Genomic DNA, 6,000 nt, shown 5'->3' on the forward strand with positions numbered 1-6,000 from the left:
GCTGACATATTGTGGGATCAATCCCCTTTAGGTCTTTGTAGGACCACGCAAACACGTCCAAATTTTCTTTCAACAAGTTGTACAAGGTTGACAACTCCTCCTCTGGGAGACTGCTACCCACCTTCAAGTGGCGTTCAGTGCCATCTGCATCCACAAAAGTTAACTGCCTTTCACCTTCTACTTCACGGATGAAGGTCCCGCGGACTGCTTTGGGATATAGATCCGACTCCTTCAAGGGAGTGGTGTCCTCTTCTGATGTTCCACTAGAACCAACTTCTTCTTTTGGTGGAGACTTAGGTTGCTCCTTGAGATGTTGAAATGGGATTAGAGTCGTTTCGGGTTTGGTTTCAAGATTAATTACCTCTTGGATTGAAGACTCCTCTTCTGATGACACGTCTAGGAACGTCACATAACAGGGACCCTCTGATTTCTGTTGGGTTTGTGAGACTGGTGCTTGTTGGCACGGTGCATCATCATCATCTTTTCTTGGCAAGGATGGGTGAGGACGGCATGAGCCACTGCTGAAAGACGGTTTAGTCTTCTTTATCCATTTCTTAAAAAGATTTTGCATATGAGAAGATCCATTTACCATACCAAATGGTACCATCGCCATTTTGTCCCACAGCATGAGCTCGTCTGCTTCTGATGCTTCTGGAACTTCTTCTTCATATGTATCCTCTTCGGGTGGGATAGATTCTTCCGTCTCACTTTCATAACCTTCTTCTTCCATATCATCTCCATCCTCTTCTGTCTCTATCTCTGTCACTGTCTCTGCTTCTGTCTCTGTCTCTACTTCTGTAGGAGCTCTGTAGGAGAAGAACAGGTTCTCTGTTTCCTCTTATGCCTCTGTCTCTGGCTCTGTTATGGCCATGTAACAGGGAGAGCAGTACATCCATGCTTCTATCTCACTGTCAGAAGTGATTTCACAAGTCATTCCTGGTTCAGGCAGGAAGTATTCACCCATTGATAATGGCTTTGCATCTTTTGGAAGTCGGCTTACAGTATCCACTGTTAAGGAACGTTGTCGAAGGGTTTTTGAAAGCAAAGTCGCAACCACAGAGGACCTTGACGAATTTCAAGATAGAAGATCAATCAAGCAAATAAGCAAGATGAGAAAATGATGCCAAGTAACAATATCTTTCCAAGAGTTAACAGCCTCCTTCCACTGGTGATTATTGTCAAGTGTTGCTTGAAGCCAATGCATACAATCAAACAAAGATGAAAGCTCTTATGAGGTTCTCTTTTCAGCATTTGAAAATCAATTCCTTCCTCTTCTTTGGCAACAGCAACATTCTGAACATAGCCCACAATATCAAGAGACCTATCATCGCCAAGTCTGACTGATCCAGATACAGTACGGTAAGAGTGAAACCACTCACGGTAAGGCGTCACATGGAAGGACGCACCTGAATCCAATAACCAGCACTGTGCATACATACTAGGTGTCTCAGTCAAGTGTGAGGCATAAGAAGAACTAGCTGCAAGTATGAACTCATCACCACCATTGGAATCCTCGGTCTGCGTGACATTAATTTCCTCAATCTTGACGCTGGACTTTGCAGGTACTATGCTGCGATCAGAGGACTTCTCCTGCACTTTCTCTTTCCCCTTATCCTTGCGCTTCTCATTGCGCAACTCATGACATTGTGGTTTGATATGGCCCTTTTTCCCACAATGATGACAAGTGACATTAGCGTTGCACCCACGCGACTTACTACCTGACTTTCCACGAGATTTAGACCGACCCTTCTGCGAGTCACGGCCATGGCCATGACCACGATCATTCCTGTCATTCCTGCCTCTAACTGTTAAAGCATGTGAAACAGGAGAGGCATCCAAGTTTTTGCGATTAACCTCTTCCTGCAGAAGAGCACTCTCAACATCATTCAATTTCAGAGTAGCACTAGAGGCACATAGGGCAGTGCGGAATACATCCCATGACTCATTCAGAGTCCCAAGCAAGAAAAGAGGAATTACTTCCTCTCCAAAGGTGATATCCTGTGAAGTCAGGTTCTTCAGTATAGCATGGAACTGGCTCAAGTGAGCAGACATAGTCGCATTATCCTTCATGCGCAGATCCATAAGTTGCTTCAACCAGTACATCTGACTCGTCGAACTTTTCTTATCATAAAGATTCTTGATCTTATTCCATAGATCCCATGCACTCTGTGCTTCCTCAAATACATTATAATGTACCTGTTCAGTGAGAGACAATACAATCGTGGACTTGTATAGCTCATCAAGTTCAAGCCAGTCGTCATTGTCCATAGTTTCAGGCTGCTCCCCACTCAACCGAAGTGGCTTAATCTGAGATTTTTGCACCAAGACCTGCCAAATTTGACTCTTCCAATAAGATTAGTTGGTACCATCTAACTTTGTGATGTTAAATATGGCATTATCAGTCAAAGAGGACGCCATAATGAAGGCTGGAAATGCATAGACAATGTAAAACTGCTGGCTGTTTTACTGCAAAAAATGCCCAAAATCCACTAAAATGAGCTCCAAATGGCGAGAAAAGTGTGCCAAAAGATGCTGCCCACTCAGTACTAGGTGCATACACCAAATCAGGATATTTCAACATAAAAATTACTGCTCAGTCCACCAATAAATTCTTGCTGTAATAAATTTCAGAATTGCAATAATGAGAGCAAACTATCCCAAAACTGGATCTAATGTCAACTAAACAATGCTAGGTCCAAAGCCGGCATAAAGAGGACAAAGCAAAGCCAAATGATAGTGAAAATACATGAGCATAACACCGAGAGATGTCAAATAGCATCTACCAGTAAGAGGCACACCCCCAGATAATCTAGGCAAAATGTAGAACAACAAGTGCCAAAACTTGACACAAATAGGTGTTTGCTCAAAAGAAAGCGGATCCAAAATTGAGACTTAGCTCATAAGTGTCCTATGAACCAAGACATATACTCAATGCAACATCCAATTGTCGAAGTATAATCCCAAAGTCTCAATACATCTATAACTGCTCAATGACATAGACTGCTCCAATAGCATGTAATCCTTGCTCAAGGTCAAGTAAGCATGCAAGATGCTCCCACTGGCACAAAAGGCGTACAATCGAGTTAAGGGCTCAAGCAACCCAAGACAAAGTACCAATGACAAGTGACCAAGTCAATGCATCATACGCTTCCCAAGAGCATGACATACATGAAGCAACTGATGTAGCAGCCACTAAGCAAGACATAATCCCAATGGCAAGATCTCTGTCAAGTCAATACATCCAGTAGCAAGCCAAAGTCAATATCCATGTGAGTCGGAAGTGCTCAAAACATCCAAATCGGAGCTCCAAAATATCTGTCAAGAATGGATGAACTAAGAGTCATCAACCACGGACCAAAGCATGTAATGCATAGAGCTTATCCGTCAAGTACAGACAATAGGCATAAGCGGCCCAAATACCAGTCAAGTCAATCAAACTGCCAATGACAAACCAATAACAACGGAGCAAATGCGATGCTCAAAAGCATTCTGGAATCACGATCATGAGTTCGAAGTCGATCCCCAAAGTGTAATACATCATGACATAACCCATAGCATACATCCGGTATCGATAGAGAAGTAATACATGTGACAAATGAGCTTCAGCCTGCTCATGTACAACAGCTCTAAATAGTCCAAAACTGTTAATTTCCAGCCCAAAAACAATATCAAATCATGGGCAAATCGAATGCATACATTCCCAAGACATTAGGCATCATGTAGACCGCATACGGGCATCAAACAAGGTAACCAGAGTAGAGTATAAGCATCAAATGCCAATGCCAAGTGTGGCTGCCCTGTTTCCAGCACTGTGTAACAGTAAATGACAGTCCCAAATTAGCCAATATTTCAGGCCAAAATCATGGCATAATCATGTGCATACATTCCCAAGGCATTCGGGTATCAAGTAGATCGCATAAGGGCATCAAATAACACAAGCAGAATGGAGTGTAAGCAACAAATGCTAATGCCAATGGTGCTGCCCTGTTTTCAGCCTATTATGACAGTTTATGACAGTCCCAAATCTGAAGAAATCAGCCCCGAATGATCAAGACCAATGCCCAAATCTTGAATGACATCAAACATGAAGTCTAATAGCCCTCTTAATCAAGGTAGAGAGCAAGAAGCAATGGCCAAGTGTGGAGCTGAAGTATTCGAGTGCTAACAGCCTGGAAAAAATGGTGCAATCTGTCCTGTTGGTGTTGAACTTGTTGCTGCTCCACATGGGCTGAAAGGGGGTAATGGGGGGCTTGAGAAGGGCCTATCAAAGGCCTATGACAAGCCTCTTTGAGCCTTGATAAGTGTAAGGCACAATATGAGGGGAATAAGCTTCAAGGGTTTGAAGCCATGGCTGCCCTTGCTATTTGTAACCTGTAGACTGAAATAAAATCCTGAAAGAATGATCAAATACCTCAGTACCATGACTATCTCTCATACTTGATCTCTCACACACATCCTCACTCAATACTACAATGAAATTACAATCAACAATCCTCAATAAACCTCTCTTGGTCGTGGATACCCCTCCCAAGAGATATATCTTATATAAAGATCAGTCACACCAGAGCTACTACAATGTCCCTTGAGAGCTCACTATCGCTGTCATTGTAGTCTTCACTTCAAGTCTACTTCAGCTACTTCTTCTGTTTCTTTGAGCTATTTTGAGCTTGCATTCTTTCTCATTCAATATTGCAAAAAATTCCAAGATAAACATCTATACAAAAAAACATTCACAGAGGCAAAATAAACAAAAACAAAATAGAAACATAAGCTCTATAGAAGCTCAACAACAGAGGATCAATAGAAGGCATAAAAACCATAAAGCTTCAACAAAAGCCACTTCAAAACATCCAAAACCATTCAACCTGCTCTCAATCGATCCTCAAAAGAATTTTCCACTATCCCAATCTCATCAACAGAAATAAAACAAGATGGTTCCCTCGGATGGGTCCGAGGGCCGACTAGGGTTTCAGGCCGAGTGGCCGAATGGTAAGGGGCTGAGGGCGGATTCTGGGACTTGGCCCAGAAGCGACTGCTCGGATGGACCGAATGCGACGCGACGGAAACAACGCGATGCCGATCTTGCTCGATTCTTGTGATTTACTCAACCATTCCAAGCACAAACCTCCAGATCCTATCTAGGATGATAGGGGAAGAGATTTATGTACCTAGTTAGTGCGGTAGGCTCGTCAATGGCTAGATCGGAGCAGATCGGGCAATGGCTCCCTCTCTCTCTCTCTCTCTCTCTCAAACTGAAATGGTCACAAATGAGCTCTCCCTTGGCCTCTTGGCTCTTATACCTCTTCCAGGGTATGGTGTTGGTTTCCCCAATCACTCACATGCCGATCTTAGGTATCATTAGCAAGCCTTTTATCAAATTTTACACGATTTTTGCCTTGTTTTGCAACAATAAACCCTGGTGCTTGTTTTCTTTGTTTTTCTTTGTTTTCTCCTACTCTAATGCATCCAAATCACAAGGTAAATACCTACACTACTCCATCTCACACACAAATATTAAAAAAGTAAAAAACCTACTTACCAAGGAGATCGAATACCATCTTCAACCCCCTCACTTCCTACCTATCTCAAGCACCGGTTTGTGGAAACCCTTACTTTGATGCTCAATTCAAAGCACGCAAGCGCTCAAGGCTTGAATCCGTTGTCCCGGCAATGGAACCAAAATGTGGGAGCTTTCGCTCAACCGCCAAGACCCACGGACCGCTTATTATTCAAGCGTTCCAAGCCGAGCACTAATGGCTACCTCTTACATAGCCGATGCGCCATCCATATCTACGGGTGTAGTGAGCTTACCTCCATGCCAATCGAGTTACCTCCTCTTCCACGCACTCTGGTAGCTCCACGATCCAAGTGCAAGCTTCAAGCAAGCTCCATCCTCAAGCTCCATGCTCCAAGCTCCATTGTCGCGAGTAACACAAGAGAAGAGAAGAGAAGAGAAGAAGAGAGGAGAGGATGGAGAGCTTCTCCTCCTCGGTCCCTCAC

The sequence above is a fragment of the Lygodium microphyllum genome, chromosome 28, assembly GCF_053477565.2.
Source record: "Lygodium microphyllum isolate KBCC chromosome 28, Lygodium_microphyllum_v1.1.10, whole genome shotgun sequence".
Lineage (NCBI taxonomy): Eukaryota > Viridiplantae > Streptophyta > Polypodiopsida > Schizaeales > Lygodiaceae > Lygodium > Lygodium microphyllum.